The sequence below is a fragment of the Myxine glutinosa genome, chromosome 8 (genome assembly GCF_964187855.1).
Source record: "Myxine glutinosa chromosome 8, kmMyxGlut1.1, whole genome shotgun sequence".
NCBI classification, from domain to species: domain Eukaryota; kingdom Metazoa; phylum Chordata; class Myxini; order Myxiniformes; family Myxinidae; genus Myxine; species Myxine glutinosa.
Genome location: NC_136268.1, coordinates 120,801,978 through 120,821,164, shown reverse-complemented (window position 1 = coordinate 120,821,164; position 19,187 = coordinate 120,801,978). Strand labels below are relative to the sequence as shown.

General features: G+C 37.6%; 1 protein-coding gene and 1 long non-coding RNA gene across 2 annotated transcripts in view; both read left to right on the top strand.

Moving 5' to 3' along the window:
• The window catches only part of LOC144893327 (uncharacterized), a 96,842-nt gene extending 84,061 nt beyond the window's left edge, over positions 1-12,781 (top strand). Inside the window, exon 2 of the mRNA XM_078783713.1 lies at positions 12,608-12,781. The gene's annotated coding sequence lies outside the window, so the exon portion shown is untranslated. The remainder of the gene's footprint in view (positions 1-12,607) is intronic.
• The window catches only part of LOC137432892 (uncharacterized), a 169,258-nt gene that overhangs the window by 132,148 nt on the left and 17,923 nt on the right, over positions 1-19,187 (top strand). The gene's annotated exons all lie outside the window — the stretch shown is intronic.

The following is a 19,187-nucleotide window of genomic DNA, read 5'->3' as shown; positions in this document are numbered from 1 at the left end:
TTTGAGGTCAACATAGGCCGAGTTTCTAAAATCCTCATTTTTCATCGGATTGACTTTAAATTTGAAGAGGATTTGCATATCTGATCACTGAATTCAACCCCAACTATTTTTGAGGTCAGCATAGGCCAAAAGGTTGACATAGGCCGGATTAGTAAAATCCTTAATTTTCATCCGATTGACTTGAAATTTTAAGAGGATTTGCATGTCTAGGTACTGAATTCAACCACCCTGTATTTTTGAGGTCAACACATAAGCCAACAACTTATTTTAGGGATTTTGCAAGTATCGTGCTATGCATGTCATATTTCTTGTTTGTCTGTTTGTTTATTTATCCGCACAGAATAAATATGCTTTTCTCTGCAACCGTTTGTCCAAATGACAGTAAATTTTTTCATCCAATTGACTGAACATTTCCAAGTGTTTTCAGCTCGTTTCAGAAGCCTTGTGAGCCATTTTAATTATCAATACTTATCTCCGAGACACAATATACTTTATGATGCCCTGAGTGCCGACATCTTCTTCGGTTTCTGTGCATGCGTGCTGATCATTCTACAGGATGAGTCATATGTACCAAGCACTGCTTATATAAGATTTGTTTATAACATTTATTTATACTTGGTGTTTTTTTCAGATAATACACTACTCACAATAAGTTAGGGATATTGTGGGAGTGAGTTTAATTTTTTTTTATAGGGGTCAGGGTTATGGTATTGAAATCAAGAATGCTGTCTTTTTTCACACTCATTAATAACCATAGATTTAGGACCAACAACTTTTTTCAACATAATTAATACACAAAATCAACCACACTGAAGAACCTGCCAATATCCCTAAACTTATTGTGAGTTGTGTATAAATAATACATGAAACCAAATGACAGACATCGGTCCATTTACAGTGGAAGAGAGGCTGGTAGCAGTGGTGTGGTACCATGAAAGGAGAAATAATAATAATAAATCTTTATTGTCCCATATTCAGGGAAATTATTATTTGGGGACACCATGTAATTTACTAATAGTAGTGTATATATGTTGCTTCTGGGACACTCTCATTTTTCCCATTGACTTACATGTTAATTTTTCCCCTCCCTCATTGCCCCTAAACACCTCTATTTCTCTCACCCTGTTCTTTATGAACCTTCTAACCTTTTGACATGTTATCCTTATTCATTAGACCACTTAAACAATGGTCCTTCTGTGTGAACCTGTGATCCTTCTGACCTTATGGACCTTTTAACCTTTTACTCTTAATATCATCTGGTGAATCATCTTTGGCCCACTCAAACAACGACCCTACAAATATTTGTTTATGCGTGGGAAATAATTTAATTCTCTTGCCACTCCCTTCACCATCTAATATATTAACAAAAAAGATGTTTGAGTTTGGTTCTTTATTAAGATATTTTAACTGAGCTAAGATAAAATGGTAAACCTCCCTCAATGTTCTTGTTTGAGCGCCTCCAGTGCCACATACCATTTTTAAATTAAAGTATATATTTTCCTGACAACCATCAAAGTTTTCCGTCCACTCAAAAATATTTCCATCTTTTTTACCCAATTCACCGGTATTTAAATTAATTCTCTTATTTGTTTTGTAAATTGTTTTACCAGTTGTCTTTTCAATTATACCTATTTGATATTTTTCACATTCGTTATGTTTACCATTTATATACCAAGGTTGATTACACCTCCACTCTTTAGTCTGGTTGGTACTTGGTTCTTTCTATCATTTATATAATAGTAAAAAAGGCGGCGGTAGCCCGTTAAAATCCCTAACCCCCCTTTTTAACTTATCACTTATATACTTATATAACCATAAGGGAGACTATCAATTCCATTTTCTAAAATAAACCTCTTATCATCAAAAGCCCCCAATGCTTTCTTATTCATCTCTTCTGAATATAATTTATGTTTATAACTTCTTATTCCATTAATCTTTCTAAACTCTTCTTTCTTTGTTGTTAAACAGTTATAATAATCCTTAAAGTTTATTGTTTCTTTAATAACATTTTTCTTGACACCTTTTAACTTCTTATCAGTCTTTTCGACGTTATTCACAATGTATTTATAAGCATAAGCCTTAGACCTCAATCCCACAAATTCACTCATGACATTTCCCCCTAATTCATCCTTAAACTTTCCAATCACCTTTTTATTTTTAGAAGAGAACAACTCACTCTCTGGACTGTAATTACTAGTGTCATAGATATTAATGTCCTTTTTCATGTCTGAATAAACATCATCAGTATTAATTTGCAAAATAAAACTATCTGTATCCATATAAAGTAGATTAACATCATTTTGATATTTCTTCCTCAAGTTATTATAAAAGTAATCATACATTAATGACTTTGATAAATCAAGAATTGATGTTCCAATATAAATAGGTTTGTTCATTTCAATACTCTCTTTAATTAAATGGATCGCACAAAAGTTCTCAGTAAAGACCTCAGCTCTAGTAAAACTCGGTCTATTAATTAATTTTGATGCTTGTTCCCAAGATGTTGATAGTCTGATATTTTGTCTTTTCCTCACATTCTCCATGGTCTTACCAAAGACCGCATTATTCATCAATTTATAAAAGTCTTTCTCAAAATCTGTTTTTGACTCTGTTCTTCTTTGTGTATTTTTTTTTTTTTTTTTTTTTTTTTTTTTTTTGTATACAAGTTCGAGGCTCGTGAAAGAGCGAACATTAATCACACAGAAAGACAAACCGACACATAAAACATATAACATAGGGAGCGGTAGACAAGATGGGGAGAGAGGGGGAAGGACACAAACACAACATTTGAGAGCAGGGACCGAGAGACATGGAGACATCGAGAGATCTGAGAGAGGGCGAGGGCTTTGGGGGGGGGGGGGGCGTGGGAAGGGGGCAGTGGGAGAGGTATAAAACATATGGACCCTGCCAGGACTTACAGGAAAGAAGTTGGAATTTCAAACAAGGTGGATCTGGGGTGAATTAGCGGGGGTAGAAAAGATCAAGGTTTTGGATGGGGGAAGATAAGAGATGGTGGTGAACAGCTGTTTTAAAGACCTGGAGGGAGGAGTGGGATTGAAGGGAGTGAGGTAGTTTGTTCCAGAGGCGGGAGAAAAGAGGAATGAAAGAGTGAAGGTGAGCGGAGAGCCGAGATTTCGGCAGTTTAACCATCAGAGGGTTGCTGGCAGATCTTGTGCGACCTGTAGGAATATTTGGGGGACAGAGCACAGAGAGAGCTGGGGGTGCAAGGCCGGAGAGGAGTCGGTAGAAGACAGAAAGACCACCTACCTGCCTGCGGTGAGTGAGTGAAAGGCCCTCAGAGATAGCTTCATCGCGGGAGATTCCAATAATTCTGAAAGCTTTGGTTTCAACAGCGTGAAGCCGAGCTAGGTGTGAGGCAGGAGCACCGGCCCATAGGGGAGAACAGTATTCCATTGAGCTGCGGATGAAAGCCTTGTATGTGGTGAGGAGCTCAGGTGTGCCGAGGAAGGACTTCGCACGACGGAGGATGCCCAGTCGGCGACTGGCTTTGGAGGCCAGCTTGGAAATGTGGTTTTCCCAAGAAAGATCATGGCAGATAGTGAGACCCAAAATCTTGAGCGACAGAACTTCTTGGAGAGGATTGTTGAGAAAGTAGATGGGAGGGTTGTCCAGTCGATCTTTTCGGAGAGACATAGTAAGAGTGTGAGATTTGTCAGGATTGAAAGACATGTTCCACTTGTTTGACCAGTCTGTGATTTTGTCCAGGTCTTCAGAGAGTGAGGAGGCAGCAGACTGCCGATCTGAGGGAAGAGGAATGGAGCGGCAGAGAGTGGAGTCATCAGCAAAGAGATAGAGAGGATTTTCGAGAGAGTCAGAGAGATCATTGATGAAGACCAGAAAAAGCACGGGGCCCAGAACACTGCCTTGGGGAACTCCAGCCTGAACAGGAAGAGGAGATGAGAGAAACCCATTCAGGGCCACACGTTGACGACGACTAGAGAGGAAGTCCGCCAGCCATGCGTGGAGATTTCCATGGATACCAAAGGAGGAGAGTTTGGTGAGCAGAGCGGGGTGCCAGACCGTGTCGAAGGCACGTGATATGTCGAGGGAGACAGCTCTAATTTCCTGTTTGGCATTGAGGACCTCCATCCATTGTTGAGACAGCAGAAGCAGCATGTCCAGAGTAGAGTGACCTGGTCTGAAACCAAATTGATGATCAGAGATCAAGCCATTGGAGAAGAGGAAAGATTTCATATCAGAAGCAATGATGGATTCCATGACTTTGCTGATAATTGGGAGAAGGCTGATTGGTCTGTAGTTGCTAGGATCTGTTTTTGCACCTTTTTTGTGCAAAGCGGTGATGTTGGCTGATTTCCAAGCAGATGGCAGTTGACCTTGAGCAAAAGAGAGGGTGAAGAGAACAGAGAGAGGGTGAGATAGAGCAGCAGAGCAGGATTTTAGGACCCGTGGGCTGATGCCGTCGGGTCCAGTGACTGCCATCTGCTTGACTGCCATCTGCCATTCCAGTATTAAAATCAATGTACCCGTTCAACCAATGACTTTGATTGAACTTTAGAACCCTATGGATCTTCTCTACTCTTAGACCTTTTGATAAATATTGTCGCAAATTTCTTTGGTGTAGAACATAATTTTTCTTGTTATATAATGTAGTAAGTAATTTTTCTGTTGATTCACCTATATTAAATGATTGTTGATAATCACTTAACCACTCCTTCTTTGGACTTTCCTTTTCACAAGCAAATGGGAGATCTTTGTGTAGGTTATGAAGTTCCTCTGGATATTTCAAATCGACCTCAAAATAATAACCAACCTTTGAATCATCCAATTCTTTTTGTGTAGAGATACATACATCTTGTAAAACCTTTTTGTAATCTTTTTCCTTTACCCATCTAAGTTTTCCATAAGGAAGAGCCTGAGACATTGCCCAGCCATACAGGTTGTTCGCATCATAATACATCAAGTAGGAGCTCTCTACCGATGGATCATAATTTGGAATGTACTTGTTATTTGCTTTAGCATATCTCTTTGAACAGACTTGTGAAATTCCTCCTCTCTTTGCCTTTTCAATCATCAAAAGCATATCAACATCGGTTATCAAATCCAAAGCTTGTTTTGTCATTTTTAACATCGCGCTCCAAGCCAATCCAGGAGCAGTGTAATAGTGAGCAGGATCCAATCCATATCCAGAATGACAGATTGTTCTGAAAGCCTCAAACACATCAGCCAACAAAAGCACATCAGTTTTGAGGTACAAATCGTGATACTCACCAAGATTCTTAATGTTATATTTTTTCCAAACATTTTGTGCGTGTACATAATCTTTATCAGATATATGACTATTATTTAATTTGTTATAGAAATTTTCTTTTAAAGGAAGTTGTGTTTCATTGAATCTCTCAAATGAGTCCATATAGTCATAGGGGTAAATTCCCTTTTGTGTTAGAAAATCTTTATCTAAAAAAGACTCTGAAAGACATGGAAACTCTTTTAGATTTTGAACCAAGTTAGCCAATGGACTTGCCATGAATTTAAATGTATCAAGAAATCTGATATGAGTAATAGGAGATGTGTGAATTGTTTTTGTGAATGAAATGTATTTCTGATCCGTGTTTGGAATTGCTGAGATACTTCCAGAAGTCTTTGAGAGTTCCTTGATAAATAGATGTGTATCATAATGAGCGTTGTTATGAAGAAAGACAGGAATGAAAGAGGGGAGTTGATAATTAATATTACAACTTTGATGAGCCGGACCTCTATATTTACCAGTGAGATGACAATGGTCTCTAACCTTTCGACCTTTACCAATTTTCTCCTCACAAATATGACAGACATTGTTTTTTATAAATTCCCTTTTTTCTTTACTTGTTAAGGACATTGGTTTATTGGTTTCTCTCATTATCTTGGTTAATCGAACACAGTCTTTTTCTAGTCGTTTCACAAACTCCTCTGGGGTATTTGAGCCTCTATACATCTCTAACTTGTTATATTTATCACCAACGGATGATTTGATATAATAACAAAAACCACAAGGAGTATGTTTTTGATATTTATTTGTGTATGATTCTTTTGGATCTGGAGAAGCAGTATCAATTTTTTCTAAAATACTTTCAAAATCAGCATATATAACAAATGGATGTTTTATTGTTTTCTTTTCATCTTTGAATGTGATCTTTGAGTCTTTTTTAGGCATGTTGATTACCGTTGATTTATGTTCACCACAATAATTTGAATGTTTATCTAATCTTTCTGGTGTATGGAAGAAGTTAAGACAACGCATACAAATATATATTTTATTTGTTCTTTTACATACTTGTGGTTTTATTAATTTTGTAATATCTTTGATGTATGTATAATGTGAATTTTCGTCTGAATTAAAATATAGAAGATTAATATGAGTTTGTTTACAATTGTCAGAAAGCTTTAAAACCTGAATGTTGTTTGTTTCTGTTAGACCATAAACATTAACTGATAAATTATTCAACTTTTCAAATTTAGGAATATCATTTAAAGTCATCGGAAACTTTAGATCTTTCGTATTTAATGTATTCTCATATTTTTTATAATGAGATACTCTTTCATCATGAAAATGTGGAGGATGTAAGTGTGCTAGAATAGACCACAGAAAACATTTATTGTCTTTATTTTTGATATTGATAACTGCTTTTCTATTTTTGATAACACTGGGTAAATCAATGTAAGAAGAAGCTTTTAGAGGATCTGATTTAAGAATATGAATGTCTATGTAAATAATTTTTCCTATATTGAATCCACTTCCTACGATTGAATTATCCACAGCTTGCTCTTGTTTAATAAGTTCATCATAGACTCCTGATGTTTTAAAATCTTGATATGAAGATATAAAGTGTGGCTCAGTTCTCATGTATGGTGTATCTATAACTCCTTCGTCCTTTGTCATTTCTAATTTTACTCCCATATAAAATTTAAGTGGTTTCATTTCTTTTAGTGTTTTTTCAATCAACGTTTGAACAGCAGGTTTAACTATTTCTACAGCATCAACTATAGACTCTGGTTCAGGAGGTTTGAAGTTAAAGACTCTTATTTTAATATGTCCTTTGAATGCACCATCAGAGTTTTTAATAGTAAACAATTTTGACAAGTGTTTGTTAGTTTTAAGATGGGCTTTAAACCCCTTCTTGAGGATGGTTGTTTTACAGACCTTACAATGTTTTGTTTTAGGTGGAAGAGGGGAAAGTTTGTTAAGAATGTTGTATGTATGTTTTGCGGTGAGAATATGTTTATAATATTTTAATTCCTTCTCGCAAGTATCACAATAAACCATATTTATAGCGTGAGAAAACGTGGTGTTTTATATATATCACTGTGCTTAAAATAAAACACTTTTGAGCTTTACAGCTCCGTTTTATATATATCGCTGTGCTTAAAATAAAACACTTTTGAGCTTTACAGCTCCGTTTTATATATATCGCTGTGCTTAAACTAAAACACTTTTTCACTCAGAATCATCGAAGTCATAACTATCACATGAATACTCAGAATCATACTCAGTCATCAATAAAGCTACTCTCATAACTATCATTTGAGCACAAACTATTAGTATCATAACTATCATCTGTGTTCAATGAAATACTATCATCACCATCGTCCGAGTTCAATGAAATACTATCATCACTATCGTCCGAGTTCAATGAAATAGTAAAATCTTCACTGCTGTAATGACTCATATTTAATTAGCAGAAAAAACCTTTCCATCTATACCAATATACTTTCTTTCATTAACGGATTCAATCTCTACATTTTTAATATCAAAAGTTATCTTTAAATAATCTCTAACTATCATAGAACGAAATGACATTTCACCAGAAATATTAACATCATTCATTTTACTTAGATCTACACCCTTTGGCTAATTAAAGTAAATACAAATTTCTCCACGAGTATTGTTGATGGTCTTATCATTCTTTTTCAAAGTATCATGGTCAATCACTTTTTCAAGCTTTGAATAAATTGCCAGGAGTAGAGGAGAAACTTTTGTTAGATTTACTTTAATGGATGTCTTTCCAGGTATAGTTAGAGCTCTTCCTTTAAATGAAATAGAGGGGCTCATGTTATTTTCCATAACTGGTTTTACCCAAAAATTCCCATATTTATCTTTGTTCAATTTAACATCTTTGACATATTTTTCTATATCTTTCACCGAAGTAGAGATTGATTGAAATTTGTCTTTTGTGCTTTGAAACATTGTATTTATTAATGAATAAACTTGCATTTAGTTTAAGTAAAAATTTACCACATAAATATGATAAGTTCTGAAGGATATTTTAGCCCAGCGGCATAGTAAAAAATACGAAACCAATTGTTCAAATTGTTCTAAAAGCACCAAAATTGGCACACATGTAGATTAATACTTTCTGAACAATTTTTTATATGGAGGCATTCAAGATTCTCTTTTCATTTTTTTTTTTTCTTTTCTTTTCTTTTTTATTTTTCTTCTTTTTTTTCTCTTTTTTTTTTCTTTCTCTTTTCATTCATTCAAGATTCATTCAAAATGCACTCTTCCAATGTTTCATGCCATCACAGGGTGTGATACTGTGTCAGCCTTCGTCGGACATGGGAAGAAATCTGCCTGGGCAACAAGGAACACGCTGCCAGAACTCACTGATGCCCTGCTGAGTCTGGCAAATGCACCCACAAGCATCCAAGAGGATACAATGCATGTCATCGAGAGGTTTGTATCTGTTAAACTAAATATCTGTTAAATATCTGTTATTTAACAGATATTTAAATTTAACAGATAACAGATATTTTGTATCTAAATATCTGTTAAACACTTATTGATGTTAATTCTGATGTAAAAAAAAGGAATTTTGGCCCATCTAGCACCATACTAACGACACATAATGAAGTCTATGTAATGACGCTAATGGTAAATGGTGGCCATTTTGAACAATGGCCGCCATGTCTTCCACAGGGCTAATCTTGAATGCCTCCATATCCAAAAATGTTTAGAATATATTAATCTACATGTGTGCCAATTTTGGTGCTTTTAGAACAATTTGAACAATTGGTCTGCTATGCCGCAGAACTATTTAGAATTTCCAGACTCTCCATATGATAAATTAGAGAATTGTCCGGCTTGTGATAGAGTGGGGCTTAATGATGAGGATTCATATAAACAATGTTTATTCTGTGATTATATTCTAATTAATGATAATAAGAAATATAAAAAAACATATAACTCTTTTAAATTAGAACCAAAAATGAATTACTTTACAAGATTAATAAGAGAGATGAATGTTAAGCATTATGGTGATAATACACCATTTCTTACAAGGAAAGAGACTCTTTGTATTGAGGAAATGTATAAGGGTTTAATGATATTTATTATTCAAAATAATTTTAATGGAAATGTTAATACAAGATACTACATAAATAAAATAATGAATTATTTTGAAATTAAACCCGAACTCAGGATAAAATATAGAGTTTCTAAAATAGCTCAAAAAAAGTTGGATGACTTGTTTTCCAAATATATAAATGAATGATTTTTTACCCGTTTGGGAAAATAAGATAAAATTTAATAACCATAAAAACATTCCAAATTCATTGAGATGTCTAATAGTTGGTTCAAGCGGATGTGGAAAAACCTGTTTGCTTTTAAAGATGCTCCTTACCCCCAACTTTTTAGATTATGATAATTTAATAATTTTTACAAAGTCAAGTTTTCAACCCGAGTATCAACTACTCTCACAGGGTTTTAATGCGGGTCTTAAAAAGGAAGACATTATCGGTTTATTTAAACTTCAAAACAAACTAAATGATTATAACATTGAGGATATAATACAACTATTTTGTGATACACAGAAACCTAAACCAAAACCCATAACTTGTATTCTCAGTGATAATACGGATGATATACCTTCACCTCAAGATTTAGATAAATCAAAAAAGAACCTCGTCATCTTTGATGATTGTGTTAATCAGAGAAACCAAACAGTAATGGATAGCTACTATACAAGAGGGAGACATTCTTCTTGTAATTGTATATATCTTAGTCAATCATATTTTCAACTCCCTCGACGCTCAATAAGAAACAATGCCAATACTTTTATTTTATTTAAGTTAAATTCAATAGATGTAAATAATTTTTGGAGAGATAATTGCTCTACGTTATGTAGTAAAAAAGAATTTGTAAATTATATGAAACACACGATTGGAAAATATAAATATATTGTTGTGAAACAAGATGAGATATTAAAGGATGTATTTTTATTTTAAACATAATTACATATATAAATGACAACAATTATTATTAACCTTGTGGGTAAATCTGCTTCTGGAAAGAACTTTCATAAATCTAAACTCTTGAATAGTAAAAATGAAAAGATTGTAAGTTTTTTTTAAAAACACCCTATGATTCGTTTTGTGAGTACTACAACCAGAGCAAAGCGACCAGGAGAAGTAGAAGGGAAAGATTATTACTACATTTCAATGGAGGAACATATGCGATTGAGGAACGAAGGGCAAATATTTGAGGAGGTCTCTCTTGGTTCTACAAAATATTCACATTGTAAGAGTGAGTTAAATAAAGTAAAATCTAATGGTCTTGGGATTTTAGAAACTAATCCTGAAGGAATGAGACAAATTATTAAACAATTGTGTGGTGATGGAGTTAAGATTTTATCATTCGGTTTTGATATCGATGAGGAGACTCAACGCAAACGTATGAAAAGCAGAGATACAAGTATTAGTGAAGAAGAAATAACAACTCGTATTAATACCAATAAAGAATTTGATGAAATATTTAAAGAAAAAGATTTATTTCAACACATTTACTATAATGATGAAGAAAAGGAAAATTTTCCCATTGACCTTTACAATTCATTAAATGATATTTTTCAAAACTAAATGAATGCTGAAGAAAGAGCAAGAAAGTTTAAGGAACATCAAGAGTTGGTTTCAAAAGTTGTAAAGCAACAGGAAGAGATAAAGAAGAAACGGAGACAGAAACTAACTGGTGAAGAAGCCTTTGAAAGAAAACAAGCGAAATTTTTTAAACCGCTTTTAAAAACTCAACACCCTACAGTTCCCACGGTAGAATTTACTCCGAAAAAACTTCAAATGCTCAAAGATTTTAGTCAGATAACAAAACAAGAACTTGGAAAATTACAATATGATGATGAAGGATTATTTCGGAAACTTGAGGAGGTAAATCAACCACCTAATTATGTTGTGGAAGCTCTTCAAAACAATGAATATTCGGCGGGTTCAAAAACCAGAGCAGGTCTCATTCCAACAGAAGAACCAGCAGTGTTCCATCTTGTGAAAGAAAAGGTATTGATATTTAATGATGAATTGATGTTCTTGAGTTCTACTCAACCAAATGTTAAATTAACTCCAAGATTAATGTTTCTTCTAACAAACCCCGGATTCAGCGGTTCAAAATATTTTGAGGAACCACTTGATATGGAAAGAGAGGAAGATAGGGTATATATTGAGTTGCTAAATGCACTTGATTATGGAGTTTCTGTTGCTGGTAAAAGTAAGAAGAATGAGAAGGAGAAACATATTATTGATGCTTTAAGTAAGCTTGGTTCGGGTGTTAGTTTTCTTCCAAATGACCCATCACAATTAGTTAATAGGCTATTATTGTTGTTAGGTAGTAAGAAGGCTGGAAACAACAATTGTTTTAATGAATCCTCAGCCATTTTAGATCAGTTGATGAACATGAAAATCATTAATAAATGTCAATACAAAGATATTTTATTAGATATTAAATAAGATGAGAAGCACAATTCTTAGTTTTAATTTCACAACGAGCGATTACACAGCTTCATTCCCTTACCCACTACAACTTGACCCCCTTACCTCATATGAGGCATCTTTGTTGTCAATGGAAACTTACAATACCCTTTTTAATATCACAGAGAAAAACAACAAGTTTAGTTATAATCCAGGAAGTGGATATAAAACTATAACCGTTTCACCTGGAGCTTACGAGATTTCTCAAATATCTTCAGAAGTCTCTCGCCTTATGAAAGAAAAAGGTGATGAACCAAAAAATATTGTAATAGATATTCAAAAACACACTTCAAAATCAACTATTAAACTTAAAAATAATTATAAAGTTGATTTCACGATTGAAAATTCGTTTAGAGAGCTATTGGGTTTTTCTTCAAAAAAGATTGAAAATAACGGGACGTTTTACAGTGATAATGTTATCCAAATATCCTCCGGTATAAATTCAGTATTAATTCATTGTGATTTGATTGATGGTGCTTATAACGATGGAATAAGAACAAATACAATATTTTCATTCAGTGCATACTCAACCCCGATTGGTTATAAATTTAATATGGAACCAAAAAATCTTGTCTATTTACCTGTGTCAGGAAAAACCATATACATACAGAGTAAATTTTAGGATAACCGACCAAGATAATCGTATGATATCCTTTAATGATGAAATTATATCCATCAGAATTCACCTACGTGAAGTTTTTCAATAAATAAATAATGGTTATTGTGAGAAAACATGAGTTGGGAAAATATAAAATAATTACAGGGGAGGGCATGTACCTTTCACCATACTATACAAGGTATGTGGGTAAAGGATACTATAAACCTAAGAGACAACGAGGTGTAGGTCATCAATTTCGAAATAAAGGAGATGGGATAATTGATACTCTAATGGGTATTGGTTCAACCATCCTTAAACATAAAGACCTAATTGGTTCAACTGCTTCTGCCGTGGGCTCCGTTGCGGGTGCTATAAAGAGTATAAAAGATGCTCAAAAGGAGTCTCATAAATTACAAGCAATCAAAGAAATAAAAAAAGGTAAAACTCAACTATCTTCACAAGAACGACAAAAAATCATTCAAATACTTGGGTCAGGGTTTCAACAATTTTAATGCTATATAAATACAAGTATGGAAGCGATTGATAGTATCTATGATTTGGATGATACAATTATCATTTCAAACTCCACAAAAAAGGAAGACTATTTTAAGGTAAATGCTATAACAGGAACAGACTGGAATTCAAACGGAACAAAAAGTTTTGAAATAAATAATCAACAAACTTACTTGAATATAGCTGATAGTTTCTTGCTGTGTAAATTTAAATTCACTAAGGCTGCGAATAATACTAATGCTACACTCGTAAATGATTTCTTCTGGAAAATGTTTGATAGTGTTCGCCTGTATATTGGAACACAAGAGGTTGAAGCGGTTGATTATGTCTCTGCTACATCTGAAATGATGAAATTTACATTATATTCGTTTGGTGATAGAATGGGTAAGGGAGCTGTTGAAGGTTTTATTCCTGATATGTCAACGGGTACAAACACAGACCCTGGTTATAGTCAAAGGAAGGCAATGTATAATGATGACACAAAACCAGAGAATAGTTTTACCATAGCAGTACCTCTGAAAGGTATATTTGGATTTTGTGATTATGACAAAGTTTTGTATGGTCTTAAAATTAGATTTCAACAACAAAGGAATGATAATGTAAATAGGTTGCTTTTTGGGGTTGAAAATGCTTTTGGAGACAACAATAAATTTGTTATTAATGATTTGTGTTGGTATATCAGTGAATATACTCCTAATCTTAAAACGGAAGAGATGTTAAATAAAAGACTTAACTCAAAGAAACCGCTAAATGTATCATACCTTAAAAGAAGATGTCAACACGTTAAACTGGAACACACTACCTACACTTGGAATTTGGGTGTTCTTCAAGGAAAGCCACGATACCTCTGGCTCATTTTTTAAAAACCAGATGGAGAGGACGGTACTAATAAGAATAATGCGCTGAGTGATAATGCTAAGGTGAAACAACTTCGGGTTTCTCTTGATGGCACATTTTATCCGCGAGATAGATTGGAAATTGATTGGGAAAAAAATGATTATGCGGAAGCCTACAAGTCCTACCAAAAGGTGTGTGAAAGTATTGGTAATAATGATCCTATTTTGGATATGGTTGCGTTTCAAAAACTTTATACAATCTATGCAATTGACCTGAGTTCTCAAAAGGAAACTATAAAGTCTAATCGAGTGGATACTTCTCTATACATTGAAAGAGGGGAGAGTGAAGAGGTTAATGCATATTGTTTGCTTTTGGAGGAAACAGAATTACAGATTAATACAGATAATGGTGTTATGATTAATATCACATAGGTTTTTTCTCATAAATAAATGGTTGGGGTATATGTTAATCAAATCAATCTTAATAAATTAACATCTTGTATTCAAAATCAAAAGCCTTGTATTATTAATGTTAATACAATTCAAAGAAAAGGAGCTGTAAGAATTGATGTTTTACTCACACACACACAAGTAAAAACACTAAATGATGTTGGATCACTTAAAATTAAAATGACGAAATCTATGTTAAAGAAATATTCAATAGACGAGTCAAGAGGAGGATTTCTCCCGTTTCTAATTCCTTTATTTGCTGGTTTAAGTGCGGCGGGAGCATTGACTGGTGGTATTTCAGCAGCGGTAAAAACTGCTAACGAAAGGAAGGCACAACTAAAAGCTCAAAAAGAATTGGAAAGACATAACAAGGAGTTGGAGAAACAAATTAGTGGAAGTGGTGTAATTGTAGATTTTGCTCAAAAACTTGAAAGTCTACCTGATAAAGCTAGATTGTTGGTTGGAGATATGCTTTCCTCTATCGCTCAAGCGGGTGTTAAACTAACTAAACGGGGTAATGGATTGTATCTTTCTCATAAATAAATGGATAAATGGTTTAAACAATTTGGAAAGAATACAACGTCAAATATAGAACTAGCTAAGTATTGTAAAACACTAAAAATTGATAATGTGGTTATTTGTATGAGAGATGAATTAATACATATAAATAAGAATACAAAGAATATTATTATGAATTTAGACACACAGAATGGTTCTCATTGGGTTTGTATTCATAATAGTCAGGATAAATATTATTTTGATAGTTATGGTATGCCACCACCTGTTGAAGTAATACAATTCTTACAGAATGGTGTTTATCAAACATTTCAAGTTCAAGAAATTAATTCTAAATGTTGTGGTGAATTATGTTTATATGTATTATTTCAACTCAACAATAATGAAAATTTTTATGATATCATTTTTAATCTAATATAAATGACTTATGTTGGAAAAGATGGTTCTATCTTTGGAAAATCCTCTCAGGATATTGATTTATCAAATTATTATACAAAGGCACAGGCTGAACGACAAAAATATAGTGTAAGTAAAAATATTAATATGAAGAATACTTATAAATTAATCAATTAACCAAACCCTACAGATGCGAATGACTTAATTAGATTAAGTGATTTATCACAATATATATTTTTAAAGAAAACAGCACGTTTTGTTAAACAAGTAAAATTTACAACCACAACACCTGGTTATACTGACCATACACCTTTCCTCATTGAATTTAACTACCTGCTTACAATTGAATTTTATAAAGAAGGACATATAGTTAATATGCGAATTAATAAATGGGGGTATGATATGCCTGATTTAGGGTATAATTGGTCTTTTTCAATAAACATAGAAGACCTACATGATTTTAATCAGTCTCGTAAAGAAGAATATTATCCACTTGGTGAGGATAAGGATTTATGTGGAAGTACAATTAATAAACAACAAATACATGGTTTTAAGAAAAGAAAAATATATGACAGTATAGCGATGGTTAGCATGACAAAGAAGGAAGGTCATGAGATAAGGATAGAAAGCCAAGGAATACAAACCAATTTGGTAGTGGGAAGATGGGGTGGTATTGCCTGTCATAATATTAATCTCACATATATTTCTGATACATAAATGGCAGGAAGAAGTCTACAAGAGAATTATAATTTTTGTATTCAAGGATACCTACAAGAAAAGGGTGCTCGGTATTACATACCTTATGATTTGGAGCATATACATGGGAATTTTGTCATTAAAAACTGGCCTTATACTGATATTGTTAAACCCACAAATAGAGACTTGTTTAAAGTATTAAATAAAAATGAACTTCTCAAAGTTATGAAATATAAAACTCTTTTAGAAATCGTCAACAAATCTTATTGGTATCCTATTATGAGAAAAATAATTATAGATACAAGAATATCTCAAAATCCAGATGAGTATATGTATAATATTCTTTGGGGTTCAAACTCAAGGGTAGCAAGGGATGAGGAAGGAGTTGAAGAAGAGAAGGAGAAAAGAGAGAAAAGAGAGAAGGAGGAGAGGGAACAAAGAGAGAGGGAGGAGAGGGAGATGGAAATCAGAGCGATTAAAAAAAGAGTGGATGTATTACAGCAAGAAGATCAATCTCAACTCACCGAAGAGGAAAATAAAGAAAGAATGAATGCTGTGAAAATATTGATATCAAAAATTGCTAAGATAAATGAGGAAGGAGTTAAAGAAGAGAAGGAGGAAAGAGAGAAAAAGGAGGAGGAAAGGGAGAAAAAGGAGGAGGAGAGGGAGAAAAAGGAGAAGGAGGAGAGGGAGAAAAAGGAGGAGGAGAGGGAGAAAAAGGAGAAGGAGGAGAGGGAGGAAAGGGGAGCAAAGAGAGAGGGAGGAAAAATATAAAAAGATGGAAATCAGTGAGATTCGTAAAAGATTGAGTGTATTACAGCAAATAAATCAATCTCAACGCACCGAAGAGGAAATTAAAGAATTAACAACTCTTATGAAGATAATGGTTTCAAAAATAACAACGTCAATGTCTTCAATTTCAGGGAGGAGATTTAAACGAGAAAGTGGTGAAGAAGAAGAAGAAGAAGAAGGAAAAGATTATGTTGTAGCGGCTGCCGCTGGGTTTTCACAATCGCCTTGCACCTATCAAGGACGCGGAGCGATCACCATGCCGGGCTCGTCCAGGACGCCCGGGCAGGCCCGCGCTCAACTTGCCAGGCCTCGGTCGGGACGCCCGGGCATGCCCGGGCATGCCCGGGCAGGCTCGCCCTCAACTTGCCAGGCCGCAGCCAGGACGCTGGGCCATGCCCCCTGGCGCCGGGCCTGGGCAAACCCCCTGGGTTAATCGATATATATTGCTGCCCGATAAACGGGTTTTCAGAGTGCCTGAGTGTTTGATTTCATTAAAGCAACTCGGACGAATTCTAGCTTTTTGTCGCGTCCATTCTTCCGATCGACGTGGGAGCCCCAGCTCCTTCATTGGTGACCTATCGACATGGACACGGCAGTCGCCCTTAAACTGCCTACCTTCTGGGAGGCTCACGCGGCGGTTTGGTTCGCGCAGGCGGAGTCCCTGTTCGCCCTGCGAGGCGTCACGGCCGACGACACCCGCTTCCACCATGTGGTAGCTGCGCTCGGGTCGGCTACCGCGGCCCGCGCCCTGAGCCTCCTCGAAAGCCCGCCAGCCGCTGACAAATACGGCGCGATTAAGAAGCTGCTCCTCGATGCTTTCGCCCTCCCATCGGCGGAACGCGCACGGCACCTGCTCGAACTGCCTGAGCTCGGCGACACGCGCCTTTCCGAGCGAATGGATTACATGCTTTCACTGCTCGGCGAGCACTCTCCGGCATTCCTGTTCCGGGAGCTGTTCCTCCGTCAGCTGCCTAACCCGGTACGCCTCGCCCTGGCAAGCACGACGATCACAGATCCCCGGGCCCTTGCCAGAGAAGCCGACAAGATCTCCGCCGCAGGGCAGCGCATCGCAGCGGCGACATGGGACCCACCGCCGTCCGACGCAACACCCATGGCGCCCGAGCACCCGGCACGGTCGACGGCCGAACTGCCGACGCAATTGGCGGCCGCTCTACCGAGCCGACCACCTCTAGCACGACGACCGAGGCCTCCACCTGACCAAGCGTGGTGTTACTATCATGCCAGGTTCGGACAGAAGGCCCGGACATGCCGACCCCCGTGCACCTTCGGCAGGCCGGGAAACGGCCGGGCCGGCGTTCATTACCAGCCATGAGCGCCGGCCACACGGGCAACTTACTGTTCATCACGGATAAAGCGTCCGGACGGCGCTTCCTGTGCGACACCGACGCCCAACTGAGCGTCATACCCGCCTCTGACCAGGACAGGCAATCCGCGGTTTGCGGCCCCTCCTTGGTTGCGGCCAACGGATCGACTATCCGCACCTTCGGCCCGCGCAACGTCACCCTCTGCTTCGGCGGCCAACGCTTTGCTTGGACGTTTGTAACCGCCAACGTGCCCATGGCTCTGCTAGGCACCGACTTCCTCTGCGCACACGGACTGCTGGTGGACGTCCAACGGCGTCGTTTAATCAACGCTGAAACCTTCAGCTCCCTGGTATGCACATTGAGCAGCTCCGCGCCGACCGAGCTGGCATGCACCGTCCCGGCGGCGAACGAGTTTGCTCGCCTGCTCACGGAGTTCCCGGCCCTCACGCGGCCGACGTTTTCGGCCGTCGCAGTACGGCATGGGATCGAGCACCACATACCAACCACGGGCCCGCCGGTCTACGCCAGGGCCCGCCGCCTCGACCCAGCCAAGCTCGCCGTAGCGAAGGCCGAATTCGACGCGTTGGAGCACCTCGGCATCGTGCAGCGCTCCGATAGCGCGTGGGCCTCGCCACTGCACATCGTGCCAAAGCCGGGGGGTGGATGGCGCCCGTGTGGCGACTACCACCGTCTCAATGACGCTACCACCCCCGACAGGTACCCGATCCCGCATATCCAAGACTTATCCGCCCGTCTGGCGGGACGGGTCATTTTTTCGAAAATTGATCTGATACGGGGATATCACCAGGTACCTGTCAGGGCGGCCGACGTCCCTAAAACGGCAGTCATCACGCCGTTCGGCTTATTCGAATTCTTGCGGATGCCGTTTGGTCTCAAGAAAGCGGCTCAGGCGTTCCAGCGCTTGATGGACGGCGTGCTGCGTGACCTGCCGTTCCTTTTCGTTTACCTGGATGACATCCTCGTCGCCAGCACGTCCCGGGCCGAGCACCTCCTCCACCTCCGAACACTGTTCGGGCGCCTCAGCGAGCACGGCCTCATCGTCAACCCGGCCAAATGCCACTTCGGCACGACGGCCGTTGATTTTTTGGGCCACCACATCACCAAGAACGGGGCCGTGCCGCTGCCAACCAAGGTCGAAGCCATCACCACGTTCCCGCGTCCCCGCACCATAAAGGCCCTGCAGGAATTCCTGGGAATGGTGAATTTTTATCACCGCTTCGTGCCCCGCGCTGCTCAACTCATGCGGCCCCTCTACGAAGCCCTCCGGGGCAAGCCGGCCAA